Here is a 20,714-nt window from a genome sequence, read left to right as displayed (position 1 = left end):
TAGCTCAGCCCAGCCCAGCCTAGCCCAGCCTAGCTCAGCCTAGCCCAGTCTAGCTCAGCCCAGCCCAGTCCAGCTCAGCCCAGCCCAGCCCAGCCTAGCCCAGCCTAGCCCAGCCCAGTCTAGCTCAGCCCAGCCCAGTCTAGCCCAGCCTAGCCCAGCCTAGCTCAGCCCAGCCCAGTCTAGCTCAGCCTAGCCCAGTCTAGCTCAGCCCAGCCCAGTCTAGCCCAGCCCAGTCTAGCTCAGCCCAGCCCAGCCCAGCCTAGCTCAGCCTAGCCCAGTCTAGCTCAGCCCAGCCCAGCCTAGCCCAGCCCAGCCTAGCCCAGCCTAGCTCAGCCTAGCCCAGTCTAGCTCAGCCCAGCCCAGCCCAGCCCAGCCTAGCCCAGCCTAGCCCAGCCCAGCCCAGTCTAGCTCAGCCCAGCCCAGTCTAGCCCAGCCCAGCCCAGCCTAGCCTAGCCCAGCCCAGCCCAGTCTAGCTCAGCCCAGCCCAGTCTAGCCCAGCCTAGCCTAGCTCAGCCCAGCCCAGTCTAGCTCAGCCTAGCCCAGTGTAGCTCAGCCCAGCCCAGTCTAGCCCAGCCCAGTCTAGCTCAGCCCAGCCCAGCCCAGCCTAGCTCAGCCTAGCCCAGTCTAGCTCAGCCCAGCCCAGCCTAGCCCAGCCCAGCCTAGCCCAGCCTAGCTCAGCCTAGCCCAGTCTAGCTCAGCCCAGCCCAGCCCAGCCTAGCCCAGCCTAGCCCAGCCCAGTCTAGCCCAGCTCAGCCCAGCCTAGCTCAGCCCAGCCCAGTCTAGCTCAGCCCAGCCCAGCCTAGCCCAGCCCAGCCCAGTCTAGCTCAGCCCAGCCCAGTCTAGCTCAGCCCAGCCCAGTCTAGCTCAGCCCAGCCCAGTCTAGCCCAGCCCAGCCCAGCCTAGCTCAGCCCAGCCCAGTCTAGCCCAGCTCAGCCTAGCCTAGCTCAGCCCAGCCCAGTCTAGCTCAGCCCAGCCCAGTCTAGCCCAGCCCAGCCCAGCCTAGCTCAGCCCAGCCCAGTCTAGCTCAGCCCAGCCCAGCCTAGCCCAGCCCAGCCCAGCCTAGCTCAGCCCAGCCCAGCCTAGCCCAGCCCAGCCCAGCCTAGCTCAGCCCAGCCCAGCCTAGCTCAGCCCAGCCCAGTCTAGATCAGCCCAGCCCAGCCTAGCCCAGCCCAGCCCAGCCTAGCTCAGCCCAGCCCAGTCTAGCCCAGCTCAGCCCAGCCTAGCTCAGCCCAGCCCAGTCTAGCTCAGCCCAGCCCAGTCTAGCCCAGCCCAGCCCAGCCTAGCTCAGCCCAGCCCAGTCTAGCTCAGCCCAGCCCAGCCTAGCCCAGCCCAGCCCAGTCTAGCTCAGCCCAGCCCAGTCTAGCTCAGCCCAGCCCAGTCTAGCTCAGCCCAGCCCAGTCTAGCTCAGCCCAGCCCAGTCTAGCTCAGCCCAGCCCAGTCTAGCTCAGCCCAGCCCAGTCTAGCTCAGTCTAGCCCAGTCTAGCTCAGCCCAGCCCAGTCTAGCCCAGCCTAGCCCAGCCTAGCTCAGCCCAGCCCAGTCTAGCTCAGCCTAGCACAGTCTAGCTCAGCCCAGCCCAGTCTAGCCCAGCCCAGTCTAGCTCAGCCCAGCCCAGCCCAGCCTAGCCCAGTCTAGCTCAGCCCAGCCCAGCCTAGCTCAGCCTAGCCCAGCCTAGCTCAGCCTAGCCCAGTCTAGCTCAGCCCAGCCCAGTCCAGCTCAGCCCAGCCCAGCCCAGCCCAGCCCAGCCCAGCCCCCAGCCTAGCCCAGCCTAGCCCAGTCTAGCTCAGCCCAGCCCAGTCTAGCCCAGCCCAGTCTAGCTCAGCCCAGCCCAGCCCAGCCTAGCTCAGCCTAGCCCAGTCTAGCCCAGCCCAGCCTAGCCCAGTCTAGCCCAGCCCAGCCCAGCCTAGCCCAGCCCAGCCCAGCCCAGTCCAGTCTAGCCCAGCCCAGTCTAGCCCAGTCTAGCCCAGCCCAGCCCAGCCCAGTCTAGCCCAGTCTAGCCCAGCCCAGCCCAGCCCAGCCCAGCCCAGTCCAGCCCAGTCTAGCTCAGCCCAGTCTAGTCCAGTCTAGTCCAGTCTAGTCCAGCCCATCAGCCCAAGTATTTTGTACTTCTGTCTGTTCTGTCGCTCCAGTCTCTCTCCCTCCATTCAACCCCAAGCGGATCCCTGCCAGTAATTACAATTAATTAACTTGTCCGGTCAGTGTGTCTGTGTGTCTGTGTGTCTGTGTGTGTCTGTGTGTCTGTGTGTCTGTGTGTGTCTGTGTGTGTCTGTGTGTCTGTGTGTGCCTGTGATGTGTGATGGATGTAGGGTTTTTGTTTTTAATGAGTTTCAACAACATACTGCCTCCTCATTATTATAAAAAGTGGTAAAGAGATTATCACCGGTAATGAAAGAGGATCATGACCAGGTAACAACGATGATGATTATTGGTTAGGGCTCGTTTTTGGCGTTATCCTGGTTGTTGTTGTGTTTCTTGCTCTTTAGGATGATTTTTTTCCTGTACTTTTATTTCTCAATGAGTGGGACAGAAGATAGATGAGAAGTTTGATAAATGTGAAAACAAATTGGTTGCATGAAGACAGTGGTACAGTACATTTACCATGAAAAGAGGATTGTTAATACCGGCATACAGAAGCCTATGGGTGATCCAGGAAAAAGTGTCAAATAAACCATTCCATATAGTTCTTCACTGTGGCACATAGACAGTCAATGCATTCATCAGTCCACACTGTGAAAAAAACTCTGCAGATTTCTGACTTTTTTTCTGTGCTTCAGCAGAGGCCAAGAACATAAATATAGACTGACTAAACTCCAGAGAAACACAGACAGTGTAGCGGGAAGCCCAGTCTTGATTTGCTGTGCACAACTGATCAGAGAGCATCACCATTCGAATAAACACAAACACGGCTCTGTTCCTGTGTGTGTGTGTTTCTGTGTTTACAGTGCTGTTGGAGGGGTGTTGTATGTGTGTGTGTGTCTGTGTTTACAGTGCTGTTGGAGGGGTGTTGTATGTGTGTGACCCCGGTGACACCGAGGACAAGGGGCTGTGAGTGTGCTAGCAGACAAAATAACACCCACTATGAACTCAGCAAAAAAAAAAGAAACGCCCTCTCACTGTCAACTGCATTTATCTTAACATGTGTAAATACACACTTCACCAGACCATGACGGACCCTCCACCTCGGTGTGACGCTCATCCCTTCGCCGATTAACGCGAATCTGACCATCACTCACAGGTGCAAGTTCATTCATTGTTTATGGGTTCATTGAACAAGCATGGGAAACAGTGTTTAAACCCTTTACAATGAAGAGGATTGAAATTATTTGGATTTTTACAAATGATCGTTGAAAGACAGGGTCCTGAAAAAGGGACGTTTCTTTTTTTTGTCCAAACAGTACAAGGGGATAGGCAGGCTCGAGGTCAGGACAGTACAAGGCGATAGGCAGGCTCGAGGTCAGAACAGGCAGAGTGGTCAGAACCAGGAGGGCTAGGAAAAAAAACAGTGGCTGGGAAAAATAGGAGCTAGGAGAAATGCTGGTGGACTTGGCAAAACGAGACGAACTGGTACAGAGAGACAGGAAACACAGGGATAAATACACCGGGGACTAATGAGGAAAACAAGACGAACTGGCACAGAGAGACAGGAAACACAGGGATAAATACACCGGGGACTAATGGGGAACACAACTGATCAGAGAGCATCACCATTCGAATAAACACAAACACGGCTCTGTTCCTGTGTGTGTGTGTTTCTGTGTTTACAGTGCTGTTGGAGGGGTGTTGTATGTGTGTGTGTGTCTGTGTTTACAGTGCTGTTGGAGGGGTGTTGTATGTGTGTGTGTGTCTGTGTTTACAGTGCTGTTGGAGGGGCGTTGTATGTGTGTGTGTGTCTGTGTTTACAGTGCTGTTGGAGGGGTGTTGTATGTGTGTGTCTGTGTTTACAGTGCTGTTGGAGGGGGTGTTGTGTATGTGTGTGTCTGTGTTTACAGTGCTGTTGGAGGGGGTGTTGTGTGTGTGTGTGTCTGTGTTTACAGTGCTGTTGGAGGGGGTGTTGTGTGTGTGTGTCTGTGTTTACAGTGCTGTTGGAGGGGTGTTGTATGTGTGTGTTTCTGTGTTTACAGTGCTGTTGGAGGGGTGTTGTATGTGTGTGTGTCTGTGTTTACAGTGCTGTTGGAGGGGTGTGTGTGTGTGTGTGTCTGTGTTTACAGTGCTGTTGGAGGGGTGTTGTATGTGTGTGTGTCTGTGTTTACAGTGCTGTTGGAGGGGTGTTGTATGTGTGTGTGTCTGTGTTTACAGTGCTGTTGGAGGGGGTGTTGTATGTGTGTGTGTGTTTCTGTGTTTACAGTGCTGTTGGAGGGGTGTTGTATGTGTGTGTGTGTGTCTGTGTTTACAGTGCTGTTGGAGGGGTGTTGTATGTGTGTGTGTGTTTCTGTGTTTACAGTGCTGTTGGAGGGGTGTTGTATGTGTGTGTGTCTGTGTTTACAGTGCTGTTGGAGGGGTGTTGTGTGTGTGTGTGTGTCTGTGTTTACAGTGCTGTTGGAGGGGTGTTGTATGTGTGTGTGTCTGTGTTTACAGTGCTGTTGGAGGGATGTTGTATGTGTGTGTGTGTCTGTGTTTACAGTGCTGTTTTAGGGGCGTTGTATGTGTGTGTGTCTGTGTTTACAGTGCTGTTGGAGGGGTGTTGTATGTGTGTGTGTGTCTGTGTTTACAGTGCTGTTGGAGGGATGTTGTATGTGTGTGTGTCTGTGTTTACAGTGCTGTTGGAGGGGTGTTGTATGTGTGTGTGTCTGTGTTTACAGTGCTGTTGGAGGGGTGTTGTATGTGTGTGTTTCTGTGTTTACAGTGCTGTTGGAGGGGTGTTGTATGTGTGTGTGTCTGTGTTTACAGTGCTGTTGGAGGGGTGTGTTGTGTGTGTGTGTGTCTGTGTTTACAGTGCTGTTGGAGGGGGTGTTGTATGTGTGTGTGTCTGTGTTTACAGTGCTGTTGGAGGGGTGTTGTATGTGTGTGTGTCTGTGTTTACAGTGCTGTTGGAGGGGTGTTGTTGTATGTGTGTGTGTCTGTGTTTACAGTGCTGTTGGAGGGGTGTTGTATGTGTGTGTGTGTTTCTGTGTTTACAGTGCTGTTGGAGGGGTGTTGTATGTGTGTGTGTGTTTCTGTGTTTACAGTGCTGTTGGAGGGGTGTTGTATGTGTGTGTGTCTGTGTTTACAGTGCTGTTGGAGGGGTGTTGTATGTGTGTGTGTCTGTGTTTACAGTGCTGTTGGAGGGATGTTGTATGTGTGTGTGTGTCTGTGTTTACAGTGCTGTTGGAGGGGTGTTGTATGTGTGTGTGTCTGTGTTTACAGTGCTGTTGGAGGGGTGTTGTATGTGTGTGTGTGTCTGTGTTTACAGTGCTGTTGGAGGGATGTTGTATGTGTGTGTGTCTGTGTTTACAGTGCTGTTGGAGGGGTGTTGTGTGTCTGTGTTTACAGTGCTGTTGGAGGGGTGTTGTATGTGTGTGTGTCTGTGTTTACAGTGCTGTTGGAGGGATGTTGTATGTGTGTGTGTCTGTGTTTACAGTGCTGTTGGAGGGGTGTTGTATGTGTGTGTGTGTCTGTGTTTACAGTGCTGTTGGAGGGGTGTTGTATGTGTGTGTGTCTGTGTTTACAGTGCTGTTGGAGGGGTGTTGTATGTGTGTGACCCCGGTGACACCGAGGACAAGGGGCTGTGAGTGTGCTAGCAGACAAAATAACACCCACTATGAACTCAGCAAAAAAAACGCCCTCTCACTGTCAACTGCATTTATCTTAACATGTGTAAATACACACTTCACCAGACCATGACGGACCCTCCACCTCGGTGTGACGCTCATCCCTTCGCCGATTAACGCGAATCTGACCATCACTCACAGGTGCAAGTTCATTCATTGTTTATGGGTTCATTGAACAAGCATGGGAAACAGTGTTTAAACCCTTTACAATGAAGAGGGGTGAAATTATTTGGATTTTTACAAATGATCGTTGAAAGACAGGGTCCTGAAAAAGGGACGTTTCTTTTTTGTCCAAACAGTACAAGGGGATAGGCAGGCTCGAGGTCAGGACAGTACAAGGCGATAGGCAGGCTCGAGGTCAGAACAGGCAGAGTGGTCAGAACCAGGAGGGCTAGGAAAAAAAACAGTGGCTGGGAAAAATAGGAGCTAGGAGAAATGCTGGTGGACTTGGCAAAACGAGACGAACTGGTACAGAGAGACAGGAAACACAGGGATAAATACACCGGGGACTAATGAGGAAAACAAGACGAACTGGCACAGAGAGACAGGAAACACAGGGATAAATACACCGGGGACTAATGAGGAAAACAAGACGAACTGGTACAGAGAGACAGGAAACACAGGGATAAATACACCGGGGACTAATGGGGAAAACAAGACGAACTGGTACAGAGAGACAGGAAACACAGGGATAAATACACCGGGGACTAATGAGGAAAACAAGACGAACTGGCACAGAGAGACAGGAAACACAGGGATAAATACACCGGGGACTAATGAGGAAAACAAGACGAACTGGTACAGAGAGACAGGAAACACAGGGATAAATACACCGGGGACTAATGGGGAAAACAAGACGAACTGGTACAGAGAGACAGGAAACACAGGGATAAATACACCGGGGACTAATGAGGAAAACAAGACGAACTGGTACAGAGAGACAGGAAACACAGGGATAAATACACCGGGGACTAATGGGGAAAACAAGACAAACTGGCACTGAGAGACAGGAAACACAGGGATAAATACACTGGGGACTAATGGGGAAAACAAGACGAACTGGCAAAGAGAGACAGGAAACACAGGGATAAATACACCGGGGACTAATGGGGAAAACAAGACGAACTGGCACTGAGAGACAGGGAACACAGGGATAAATACACTGGGGACTAATGGGGAAAACAAGACAAACTGGCACTGAGAGACAGGAAACACAGGGATAAATACACTGGGGACTAATGGGGAAAACAAGACGAACTGGTACAGAGAGACAGGAAACACAGGGATAAATACACTGGGGACTAATGGGGAAAACAAGACGAACTGGTACAGAGAGACAGGAAACACAGGGATAAATACACCGGGGACTAATGGGGAAAACAAGACGAACTGGCACTGAGAGACAGGGAACACAGGGATAAATACACTGGGGACTAATGGGGAAAACAAGACGATCTGGCAAAGAGAGACAGGAAACACAGGGATAAATACACCGGGGACTAATGGGGAAAACAAGACAAACTGGCACTGAGAGACAGGGAACACAGGGATAAATACACTGGGGACTAATGGGGAAAACAAGACGATCTGGCAAAGAGAGACAGGAAACACAGGGATAAATACACCGGGGACTAATGGGGAAAACAGGAGACACCTGGAGGTGGGTGGAGACAATCACAATGACAGGTGAAACAGATCAGGGTGTGGCAATCATTTGTTTATGAATAGTAAAACTCTTGACACCAATACTATCACTGTTTATGGGTAGTAAAACCCTTGACACAAATACTATCACTGTTTATGGGTAGTAAAACCCTTGACACCAATACTATCACTGTTTATGGGTAGTAAAACCCTTGACACCAATACTATCACTGTTTATGGGTAGTAAAACCCTTGACACCAATACTATCACTGTTTATGGGTAATAAAACCCTTGACACCAATACTATCACTGTCTATGGGTAGTAAAACCCTTGACACCAATACTATCATTGTTTATGGGTTGTAAAACCCTTGACACCAATACTATCACTGTTTATGGGTAATAAAACCCTTGACACCAATACTATCACTGTTTATGGGTAGTAAAACCCTTGACACCAATACTATCATTGTTTATCATCTCCGCCGCTGAACTTTTCCACTTCATTTCACATCCAAGGGAGAGAGAGGGTTATTATCCATCATGGTGGAAGCAGGGGAGGACATTGAGGGATCTATCCGGCCAGAGTATCAGTAGAGTAGGGGAAGATGGACTGAGGGCTGAGCACGGCATTTGATTATCTCTCTCTCTCTCTCTCTCTCTCTCTCTCTGTGTCTCTCTCTGTGTCTCTCTCTCTCTCTCTCTCTATGTCTGTGTGTGTGTCTCTCTCTCTGTGTCTCTCTCTCCCTCTCTCTCTCTCTCTCTCTCTCAATTTTTTTTTCAATTCAATGGCTTTATTGGCATGGGAAACATGTGTTAACATTGCCAAAGCAAGTGAGGTAGACAACATACAAAGTGAATATATAAAGTGAAAAACAACAAACATTAACAGTAAACATTACACATACAGAAGTTTCAAAACAGTAAAGACATTACAAATGTCATATTATATATATATATACAGTGTTTTAACAATGTACAAATGGTTAAAGGACACAAGATAAAATAAATAAGCATAAATATGGGTTGTATTTACAATGGTGTTTGTTCTTCACTGGTTGCCCTTTTCTCGTGGCAACAGGTCACAAATCTTGCTGCTGTGATGGCACACTGTGGAATTTCACCCAGTAGATATGGGAGTTTTTCAAAATTGGATTTGTTTTCGAATTCTTTGTGGATCTGTGTAATCTGAGGGAAATATGTCTCTCTAATATGGTCATACATTGGGCAGGAGGTTAGGAAGTGCAGCTCAGTTTCCACCTCATTTTGTGGGCAGTGAGCACATAGCCTGTCTTCTCTTGAGAGCCATGTCTGCCTACGGCGGCCTTTCTCAATAGCAAGGCTATGCTCACTGAGTCTGTACATAGTCAAAGCTTTCCTTAATTTTGGGTCAGTCACAGTGGTCAGGTATTATGCCGCTGTGTACTCTCTGTGTAGGGCCAAATAGCATTCTAGTTTGCTCTGTTTTTTTGTTAATTCTTTCCAATGTGTTAATTAAGTAATTATCTTTTTGTTTTCTCATGATTTGGTTGGGTCTAATTGTGCTGTTGTCCTGGGGCTCTGTAGGGTGTGTTTGTGTTTGTGAACAGAGCCCCAGGACCAGCTTGCTTAGGGGACTCTTCTCCAGGTTCATCTCTCTGTAGGTGATGGCTTTGTTATGGAAGGTTTGTGAATCGCTTCCTTTTAGGTGGTTGTAGAATTTAAGGGCTCTTTTCTGGATTTTGATAATTAGTGGGTATCGGCCTAATTCTGCTCTGCATGCATTATTTGGTGTTCTACGTTGTACACGGAGGATATTTTTGCAGAATTCTGCGTGCAGAGTCACAATTTGGTGTTTGTCCCATTTTGTGAAGTCTTGGTTGGTGAGCGGACCCCAGACCTCACAACCATAAAGGGCAATGGGCTCTATGACTGATTCAAGTATTTTTAGCCAAATCCTAATTGGTATGTTGAAATTTATGTTTCTTTTGATGGCATAGAATGCCTTTCTTGCCTTGTCTCTCAGATCGTTCACAGCTTTGTGGAAGTTACCTGTGGCGCTGATGTTTAGGCCAAGGTATGTATAGTTTTTTGTGTGCTCTAGGGCAACAGTGTCTAGATGGAATTTGTATTTGTGGTCCTGGTGACTGGACCTTTTTTGGAACACCATTATTTTGGTCTTACTGAGGTTTACTGTCAGGGCCCAGGTCTGACAGAATCTGTGCAGAAGATCTAGGTGCTGCTGTAGGCCCTCCTTGGTTGGTGACAGAAGCACCAGATCATCAGCAAACAGCAGACATTTGACTTCGGATTCTAGCAGGGGAGGCCGGGTGCTGCAGACTTTTCTAGTGCCCGCGCCAATTCGTTGATATATATGTTGAAGAGGGTGGGGCTTAAGCTGCATCCCTGTCTAACCCCACGACCCTGTGTGAAGAAATGTGTGTGTTTTTTGCCAATTTTAACCAATGTTTAACACTTGTTGTTTGTGTACATGGATTTTATAATGTCGTATGTTTGACCCCCAACACCACTTTCCATCAGTTTGTATAGCAGACCCTCATGCCAGATTGAGTCGAAGGCTTTTTTGAAATCAACAAAGCATGAGAAGACTTTGCCTTTGTTTTGGTTTGTTTGGTTGTCAATTAGGGTGTGCAGGGTGAATACATGGTCTGTTGTACGGTAATTCGGTAAAAAGCCAATTTGACATTTGCTCAGTACATTGTTTTCATTGAGGAAATGTACGAGTCTGCTGTTAATAATAATGCAGAGGATTTTCCCAAGGTTACTGTTGACACATATTCCACGGTAGTTATTGGGGTCAAATTTGTCTCCACTTTTGTGGATTGGGGTGATCAGTCCTTGGTTCCAAATATTGGGGAAGATGCCAGAGCTAAGTATGATGTTAAAGAGTTTTAGTATAGCCAATTGGAATTTGTTGTCTGTATATTTGATCATTTCATTGAGGATACCATCAACACCACAGGCCTTTTTGGGTTGGAGGGTTTTTATTTTGTCCTGTAACTCATTCAATGTAATTGGAGAATCCAGTGGGTTCTGGTAGTCTTTAATAGTTGATTCTAAGATCTGTATTTGATCATGTATATGTTTTTGCTCTTTATTCTTTGTTATAGAGCCAAAAAGATTGGAGAAGTGGTTTAACCATACATCTCCATTTTGGATAGATAATTCTTTGTGTTGTTGTTTGTTTAGTGTTTTCCAATTTTCCCAGAAGTGGTTAGAGTCTATGGATTCTTCAATTGCATTGAGATGATTTCTGACATGCTGTTCCTTCTTTTTCCGTAGTGTATTTCTGTATTGTTTTAGTGATTCACAGTAGTGAAGGCGTAGACTCAGGTTTTCCGGGTGTCTATGTTTTTGGTTGGACAGGTTTCTCAATTTCTTTCTTAGATTTTTGCATTCTTCATCAAACCATTTGTCATTATCGTTAATTTTCTTCGGTTTTCTATTTGAGATTTTTAGATTTGATAGGGAAGCTGAGAGGTCAAATATACTGTTAAGATTTTCTACTGCCAAGTTTACACCTTCACTATTACAGTGGAACGTTTTACCCAGGAAATTGTCTAAAAGGGATTGAATTTGTTGTTGCCTAATTGTTTTTTGGTAGGTTTCCAAACTGCATTCCTTCCATCTATAGCATTTCTTAATGTTACTCAGTTCCTTTGGCTTTGATGCCTCATGATTGAGTATTGCTCTGTTTAAGTAGACTGTGATTTTGCTGTGGTCTGATAGGGGTGTCAGTGGGCTGACTGAACGCTCTGAGAGACTCTGGGTTGAGGTCAGTGATAAAGTAGTCTACAGTACTACTGCCAAGAGATGAGCTATAGGTGTACCTACCATAGGAGTCCCCTCGAAGCCTACCGTTGACTATGTACATACCCAGCGTGCGACAGAGCTGCAGGAGTTGTGACCCGTTTTTGTTGGTTATGTTGTCATAGTTGTGCCTAGGGGGGCATATGTGGGAGGGAATGCTGTCACCTCCAGGCAGGTGTTTGTCCCCCTGTGTGCTGAGGGTGTCAGGTTCTTGTCCGGTTCTGGCATTTAGGTCGCCATAGATTAGTACATGTCCCTGGGCCTGGAGATGATTGATTTCCCCCTCCAGGATGGAGAAGCTGTCTTCATTAAAATATGGGGATTCTAGGGGGGGATATAGGTAGCACACAGGAGGACATTTTTCTCTGTTAGGACAATTTCCTTTTGAATTTCTAGCCAAATGTAGAATGTTCCTGTTTTGATTAATTTAATGGAGTGAGTTAGGTCTGCTCTATACAAAATGTGTTGATTGGTTGGGGTGGGGGTTTGGATGTGTCTGGGTGTACTGTGGTCTGGATGTAATTCCTCTTGGCGTGGGTCCTCTATGTGTAGGTCCAGGGGGGGGTCCTGCAGATCTGGGAGGGTGTCTCGCTGGTCTGCGTGGGGTGTCTATTGATCTGTTGCTCCTGTGTAAAGTGTTGGGGCTGAGTTTGAGAGCGATGTCCTTTGGAACTCGGGCGAAGGTGGGCACTGCTGCCTTGTAGAGTTGGACCTGGTCATAGAGGCTGTTCTAGTCCAGGGTGGAGGGGTGGGCACTGCTGCCTTGTAGAGGTGGACCTGGTCATAGAGGCTGTTCTAGTCCAGGGTGGAGTGGTGGGCACTGCTGCCTTGTAGAGGTGGACCTGGTCATAGAGGCTGTTCTAGTCCAGGGTGGAGGGGTGGGCACTGCTGCCTTGTAGAGGTAGACCTGGTCATAGAGGCTGTTCTAGTCCAGGGTGGAGGGGTGGGCACTGCTGCCTTGTAGAGGTGGACCTGGTCATAGAGGCTGTTCTAGTCCAGGGTGGAGGGGTGGGCACTGCTGCCTTGTAGAGGTGGACCTGGTCATAGAGGCTGTTCTAGTCCAGGGTGGAGGGGTGGGCACTGCTGCCTTGTAGAGGTGGACCTGGTCATAGAGGCTGTTCTAGTCCAGGGTGGAGGGGTGGGCACTGCTGCCTTGTAGAGGTGGACCTGGTCATAGAGGCTGTTCTAGTCCAGGGTGGAGGGGTGGGCACTGCTGCCTTGTAGAGGTGGACCTGGTCATAGAGGCTGTTCTAGTCCAGGGTGGAGGGGTGGGCACTGCTGCCTTGTAGAGGTGGACCTGGTCATAGAGGCTGTTCTAGTCCAGGGTGGAGGGGTGGGCACTGCTGCCTTGTAGAGGTGGACCTGGTCATAGAGGCTGTTCTAGTCCAGGGTGGAGGGGTGGGCACTGCTGCCTTGTAGAGGTGGACCTGGTCATAGAGGCTGTTCTAGTCCAGGGTGGAGGGGTGGGCACTGCTGCCTTGTAGAGGTAGACCTGGTCATAGAGGCTGTTCTAGTCCAGGGTGGAGGGGTGGGCACTGCTGCCTTGTAGAGGTGGACCTGGTCATAGAGGCTGTTCTAGTCCAGGGTGGAGTGGTGGGCCAGGAAAACATTTGGTTTTGAGGCACAGTCACGGGAAATACTTGCATTTACCCGCTGTATTGTGGCAGGGTGGAAGTCTTTTCGTGGTAGCAGGGTGGAGATCTCTCTCTGTGCGTGTCTCTCTCTCTCTGTCTCTCTCTCTGTGTCTGTGTGTGTGTCTCTCTCTCTCTCTCTCTCTCTCTCTCTCTCTCTGTCTGTGTGTGTCTCTCTCTGTCTCTCTCTCTCTGTGTCTGTGTGTGTCTCTCTCTCTCTCTCTCTCTCTGTGTCTGTGTGTCTCTCTCTCTCTCTCTCTCTCTCTGTATGTGTGTGTGTCTCTCTCCCTTTCACTCTGTCTCTCTCTCTCTGTCAGTCTAACCATTCATTCTGGGACTGCTGGGTTGGAGGGTGCAACAGCTCCACTCCATCACGTTGTAGAAGCCACAAGAGAAGACAGAGGGCACACTTATAGGCAATGCATACACACGAGTGCATGGACACACACGCACTATATGAGAACAAGCCGATTTTGTGCCAATAATATGGCAGCCATTAGAAAATTAAATCTCACCCAGATTTTGCTGAGCTCTGTGTCTGTGTGTTTCAGGTGTATTTTGTTATGCACCTGGGAGACACCAGGTCTATCTGGTTCAATCACTTCCCCTCACTGCAGAAATTATTCATGGAGAACCTTGACATTTATGACATCATTGACATCAAAAGACAAATCCTTCTTCCTCTGGACCGTGACAGTTACCATTACAGCAGACATTCTGGAGCTCCGACAGACACTACAGGGTCCTCTCCCCCGCCACCGCAGGGGCAAGGCAAGGCTGGGTAAGCCTGAGAAATCGCCTGGCCTTGACCCCAGTGCAGTGTGGGATGGCTCATTGGGCCCACGCCGATACAGTAGCAGGGTGAAAGATGACTGCAGAGATTCAGTTGGCCAGCACTCCTCTCCCGCTCTAACCTCCCTCCCTTTTTCTCCTCCTTTCAGGAACTATACTCTCCATCACCCCCTCCTCACCCCCTCTCCATCACCCCCTACTCACCCCCTCCTGACCCCCTATTCATCACCCCCTCTTCACCCCCTCTCATTCAACCTCTCCTCACACCCTCTCCATCACCCCCTCCTCACCCCCTCTCTGTCACCCTCTCCGTCACCCTCTCTCTGTCACCCTCTCTGTCACCCTCTCCATCACCCTCTCAATCACCCCCTCCTCACCCCCTCTCATTCAACCCCTCGCCACCCCCTCTCCATCATCACCCCATCTCCATTACCCCTCTCCATCACCCCCTCTCCATCACCCTCTCCTTCACCCCCTATCCATCACCCCCTCTCCATCCCCCTCTCCGTCTCCCTCTCCAAACTGACCCACGGTCCATATAAATGCACACACCCCATCCCCAGGGGACAGTCTTTCTTAGGTGATTGAGTCAGCTGCTGTAAACTCGATGTGTGTGTGTGTGTGTGTGTGTGTGTGTGTGTGTGTGTGTGTGTGTGTGTGTGTGTGTGTGTGTGCGTGCGTGCGTGCGTGCGTGTGTGTGTGGCGTACATGCAATGGATTGTTTGTTCTTAGGGTTCCCAGAGGCCATCCAGTCCTGAGCTGACCAGCGGCTCTGTAGCAACAGCAGTATGACAGATGGACAGATTGCTGTAGGAGGGAGGGCAGAGGAACACACACACACACACACACACACACACACACACACACACACACACACACACACACACAACAGCAAACACATTTGGGGCCAGTTGAAGGGATGGAGTGAAGAGCGGTAAGGGACTTGTGCCTAGCCTAGATTTTTGGTGTGGGTTGCCTGGCAACTCCAGATTATTAGACTGACTCAGGCACCTATGGAATACAGTATGTCTGCTGTTTAAGGAGAGGGACACACACACCAGAGGTGATTCCTCCCTCCTCCATCCATCCATTAGCAGAGATTATTTATTATTTAAGACCCACCATTGTCTGGAATCTAAATTTAAGCTTATTTATCTCAAGATCCCACCATTGTCTGTAATCTAAATTTAACCTTATTTATATCAAGAACCACCCTTGTCTGTAATCTAAATTGAAGCTTATTTATATCAAGAACCACCCTTGTCTGTAATATAAATTGAAGCTTATTTATATCAAGAACCACCCTTGTCTGTAATATAAATTGAAGCTTATTTATCTATTGACCCACCCTTGTCTGTAATCTAAATGTAACCTTATTTATCTATTGACCCACCCTTGTCTGTAATCTAAATGTAACCTTATTTATCTATTGTCCCACCATTGTCTGTAATCTAAATGTAACCTTATTTATCTATTGACCCACCCTTGTCTGTAATCTAAATGTAACCTTATTTATCTATTGACCCACCCTTGTCTGTAATCTAAATGTAACCTTATTTATCTATTGACCCACCCTTGTCTGTAATCTAAATGTAACCTTATTTATCTATTGACCCACCCTTGTCTGTAATCTAAATGTAACCTTATTTATCTATTGACCCACCCTTGTCTGTAATCTAAATTGAAGCTTATTTATCTATTGTCCCACCATTGTCTGGAATCTAAATTGATGACGATGTAAATAACACTTCCAGGGGTTTTAGGATCTCCAAGTGGAGAGGCTTTAGTTGGAGTAAGAGCTAGATCCAGATTGAGATGGAATCAAACAGTAGGTTCTGAATCCAGACAGTTAATACCTACATGTGCTTTAGCCTAGCGGTTTAGAGAGTTGGTTATACTGTCGACGTGCCCTTGAGCAAGGCAATTAAACCCAATTGCTCCAGTAAGTCGCTCTGGATGAGAGTGTTTGCTACATGACTAAAATCTAAAATATTAGACCTTGTGACAGCTGCGATATTAATTCAAATCATTCTAGGTTCCACGTTATGTAAACATGTTAAAATATACACTGAGTTTAAAAAACATTAAGAACACCTGCTCTTTCCATGACATAGACTGGCCAGGGGAATCCAGGTGGAAGCTAGGATCCCTTATTGATGTCACTTGTTAAATCCACTTCAATCAGTGTAGATGAAGGGGGAGGAGTCTGACATGCACTGAGGACACACAACATTAAGAACACCTGCTGTTTCTTTAGACTGGCCAGGGGAATCCAGGTGGAAGCTAGGATCCCTTATTGATGTCACTTGTTAAATCCACTACAATCAGTGTAGATGAAGGGGGAGGAGACAAGTTAGAGAAGGATTGAGACATTAGAGACATGCATTGTGTGTGTGTGCCATTGTAACTCAGAGTAGTAGCTCAGAGATCCAAGACCCACAAAACCTATAAATATGGATCAATAAAACCTCCTGTCTGGTAGCAATCTGCTTCTGGAGTTCTTAAGTCAGTCCCCTGATAGTCTATTAGATGGAGTTCATTAAGTCAGTCTATTAGATGAAGTTCATTAAAGAGGAGGAGGAAGGAGGAAGAAAGGGGGAGGAGTCTGACATGCACTGAGGACACACAACATTAAGAACACCTGCTGTTTCTTTAGACTGACCAGGTGAATCCAGGTGGAAGCTAGGATCCCTTATTGATGCCACTTGTTAAATCCACTTCAATCAGTGTAGATGAAGGGGGAGGAGACAGGTTAAAGAAGGATAAAAAAAAAAAAACTTGAGACAATTGAGACATGGATTGTGTATGTGAGCCATTCAGAGGGCGAACGCTGTTGGGTTTTTTCACCTTCAACAGTTTCCCGTGTGTATCAAGAATGCTCCACCACCCCAAAGGACATCCAGCCAGCGTGACACAATTGAAGATGAATTCACTGATGTTGAGTTAGTAAGTTCTTAGAATCTCTTGGACAGCTGCAGTGAGTAATATGTACCAGTCACCATGTGATGTACAGGATGACGCTCAGGCTCCCCCTGTGTCCTGTCTAGTCTTTGTCCTTCCCTGGCATCAAACAAATGCATCATACATATTGTACTACCTAATCCATGCCAAGTCTCAGCCTTGTAAATATGATAACGTTCTCTGACAAATTTGACATTTCGCATTGGAACTTTTCCGTATTTAAAGAAAGAAGGGATGCTCCCAGTGCATCGCTTGGCAGATAGAGGAGGAAAAGGTTACCCACACACTTCCCATATCAAGAGAGAGAGAGAGAGAGAGAGAGAGAGATGAGAGTTAGAGGAGAGAGAGGTGAGAAAGAGAAAGAGAGCGAAAGCTAGTGAGTTGGAGGATTGCCACTTCAAATGTAAATCACAGCTTTACTTTATCCTCTATTGTGGGCGGTTTGCATTTTTATGAAAGTTTCCTGATGTGAATGTAGATGTGTGGGTACAGAGAGCCTATCCTACTGTATCTGTGTTCAGATAGGCCAGTACAGGAAGAGGCAGAGGTCTATTTAACAGTCTGTTGTTGACTTAATAACTAAATGCATCTGCCAAAGCAGCAGAAGTCGCCTCTCTGTCAAGTGTCATCACAGGATGACTGTCATAGATAGGCTGTGTCTGGGAACAGCATGACCAACATGGTCATTTGGCTGTAGGGATAAAAATGACAAATAAATTAAATTGCAGATGTCACACTCAAGGCATGAACATCCACTGTATACACATTTTGACAGTTTATATGGGCATCGTATTTGCTACATGCTGATTGGTGTGGATGTAGCGTTAAGATTTGAAATGGACCAATGTCTGAGAAGTTGATGATTACTTTTGACAGAATTAAAATGAGTTGACATATATTTCTATTCACAAGGAGGTTGGCTGTATTTCGCTGCTTCTCTCTGAAAGGCCTTTTTAAACATGGTGCTGTTTTCACCCAAGCAATATCTGTCAAAAGTAGGAGCTGTTATCTTGTATCACACCAGGCCGTGATTGGGCGTCCCATAGGGCAGCGCACGATTGGTCCTGCGTCATCAGGGTTTGGCCCGGGGTAGGCCGTCATTGTAAATAAGAATGTGTTCTTAACTGACATGCCAGGTTAAATAAACGTAAAATAAAATAAAATAAATACAAATATTCACAGAACTGTTGTTTCACTCAAGGCTACCTGTTACACGACTTGGACTTGGCATGGTACAATTGAGTGTAGAGCCTAGATGCGAAATAATAAATGTTAGCATAGTCAACAAAAACCATTGGGATCTCATGGGTCAATGTTTCTCTGTAATGTCCGTCTGCAGTACGTACACGACCTACAGGAAGCTGTGCGCGGCTCCCTGCCACCCACTATTCCAGCAGCGGAGACGCTAGAATCATGGTCAATTAATCCACGGTGTGAACGAACGCTCAAACCTTACACCCTAACCCAAGCACTCCGTTCTGCCACCTCTGGTCTCCTGGCCCCTCCCACCCTACGGGAGGGCAGCTCCCGTCAAATCCAGTCAAAGCTCTTCTCTGTCCTGTCACCCCAATGGTGGAACCATCTTCCCCCTTTAGTTAGGACAGCATCCTACCCATCTTCCAAAAACATCTGAAACCCTACCTCTTCAAACAGTATTTTAAATAATCCCACATAATTTATTGAGGTGAAATGTACTTTCTATGACTGTGACATGTGGTTGTCTCACCTAGCTATCTTAAGATGCACTAACGGTAAGTCCCTCTGGATCTGCCTAATGAAAGAAGGCTTTTTGACTTCATCTCTGAGAACATACTTATGGAACGCTATGACCGCCTATGGGTTCCCAACAAGTTCCATCAACATGATGAAATGTATGTCTGTCGACTCCGTATGCAAAGTGCATGTAAAGGGTCACCTGACAGAGGATATATTAATTAAAGATATTAAATCAAATCAAATAAAACAAGAGGTGACGAAAACAACTGTAGGTATCTCAAGAGAAACGAAACGGAGGTTTTGAAGCTGATCTTGTAAACATTTTTAAAAAGCAAAGTAGGGGCGCAATGTTCCTTCAGTTCCTTTTAAACTCCTTGCGAACTCTGTCTATCACAGAGCGCTTGCCTTGCACGCAGCAACCAACATAGCCGCGCACTCTGCAAAGCTCCGCCAGATCATCCTTCGTGCTACAGTTATAACAAAGTTTAAAGTGTCCGCGTCGCTTGGTTTGCGTCCTGGTCCCTTGTCTCAGTGACCGAGGCGATTGTCTGTGAGCTGCAGCGGAGCTCAGCAGTGCGTTGCTGTGTCCAGTTACATAGCGCGCTGGGCGAGGAGACACGAGGACAGAAAAATATACGACCCTGGAGAGACGGCATAGAGAGAGAGAGACCTGGGAAATGTGCTGAGCAGTCAGAGACTGAGTGACTGGACGTTTTGGATATGAGAACGCAAACTGTGATTACTCTATCTTTACCTTCATTTCCCTGAGCCACGCCAACGCTCATCTTCTTCTTCAGACTGGTTGAAACTCGCAGCTTCGCTCCTGCTAGATGAACGGGAGTAGTTGGAGATTTAATTTGGTGAGTGGTTTATAAATCTTGGCACTTGAATTGCATTACCTTGACTATATGTTCTTCTTTCCGAATTATACCTTTCACTGAACTGATTAAAGTGCAGTCTTGCATTCTAAATACTGCAACCTCGGGAGTTTTTATTTTACTGGAGAGAGATGAAACGTTTCCAACTGCTCTGTTCTATTGTTGTGCACGATTCAACTGTTCATATAGCTAGAATAAATACATATGACACTTTCACCATATAATAATAATAATAATATTAGCCGATGATATTATTCACAAAATAATAAGAATATCCCGGTGTAGAAGTTTGCAGTGTTTATCTGAAATGTTTTAGTACCGCTTGGTGGTGCTGACGCTGTGATTATTCCCCCCTCACACGCGCTTCATAACATTCTCGCCTCTGCCCTATGTAGGTCGATACATTACGATTCAGATATGAATTTTTATAATAAAATATCCACTGGTAATGAAGGCTCGTTTCTCACGGTGTTTTGGTCTGTGTAATTACATAGGTAGGCCTACCGGTTCCATCCTATGATTACACTGTCAGTCTTTTTGCATCTTCTCTGTACCCATAGACCCATTACATGTGTACAAATCAGCAGCCAAGTAATTACGCTTTCATTGAAGCACAGTAACACATTAGTTTACAACATATTTGGAGTGAAATGTAGTTGGATTTTGTGTGAATTATTGTAATTGACTTTGGTAAGAAACTATTTCCTAGTAAAAGAAAATCCCCCCCAAAATCTGATTAGAATCCAATAGAAAATCCGATTTTGGAACATATCCTATAGGATTTTAGGACTGGTCCCAAAATCGTATAGGATTTTTCATTTGGATTCATGTATTGGAATCCTATAGGGTCCTATAAATTAGAATCCTAAAGGATATAATCCCATAAGAGTCTAATGGGACAGGTTCCAAAATCTGATAGTATTTTTCAATTGGATTCTTGCATTGGAATCCAATAGGATTATTTTGGAAAAATCACTAATCCAATAGGATTCTTTTGGAAAAATCACTAATCCAATAGGATTCTTTTGGAAAAACCACTAATCCAATAGGATTTTTGACAGGTTACAATCCTGTTGGACAATGTTTCCAAATTGAACAGGAGGTGGATGTAAGGTCTTGTTTTGTTACGAAATCCTGGATATATGTTTTGTTGTTGTTGACTACTTGACAGTTATTTTGAGGACATACAGCAGGTGTTACATTTCCCTTATGTTGACTTCGAATGCATCAGGATTGGCACTTTTTCTGCGTGGGCACATTTTGCCTTGATACTCCTCAGTAACAGTACACTGCATTGCCATCCATTCTAATCCAACACCACAGATTCTGTCTTGTCAGCCCATTACGTTTTACGAACCTTTAGTTAGAGACTGGAATCGCTTACAATATGTCTGTATTGCCAAATTTAAAGCTTCATAAGAAAACAAACACAAGGAGATATAATGAACTATTTCATTGTCCACACTTGAGCTTCAATACCTTTTTTGTATTTTACGAAACAGGCTTTAGTCTGTAATCTTTGAACTCAACTCTGGA

The 20,714-nt window shown here is 46.8% G+C and overlaps 1 protein-coding gene across 4 annotated transcripts in view; it reads left to right on the top strand.

Annotated features, from left to right (window-relative positions):
* Positions 1–18,693: 18,693 nt before the first annotated feature.
* LOC112240516 (semaphorin-5A-like) overlaps positions 18,694–20,714 on the top strand; it is a 310,054-nt gene continuing 308,033 nt past the window's right edge. For 2 of the 4 annotated variants that reach the window (XR_006080276.1, XR_006080275.1), the window contains exon 1: positions 18,694–19,160. The gene's annotated coding sequence lies outside the window, so the exon portion shown is untranslated. The remainder of the gene's footprint in view (positions 19,161–20,714) is intronic. The other 2 variants (XM_042308578.1, XM_042308577.1) reach the window with 1 other exon arrangement.

Source organism: Oncorhynchus tshawytscha, linkage group LG29, assembly GCF_018296145.1.
Source record: "Oncorhynchus tshawytscha isolate Ot180627B linkage group LG29, Otsh_v2.0, whole genome shotgun sequence".
In the NCBI taxonomy this organism is placed as follows: domain Eukaryota; kingdom Metazoa; phylum Chordata; class Actinopteri; order Salmoniformes; family Salmonidae; genus Oncorhynchus; species Oncorhynchus tshawytscha.
The sequence above is the reverse complement of the archived record's forward strand: the minus strand, read 5'-3'. Positions and strand labels throughout refer to the sequence as shown.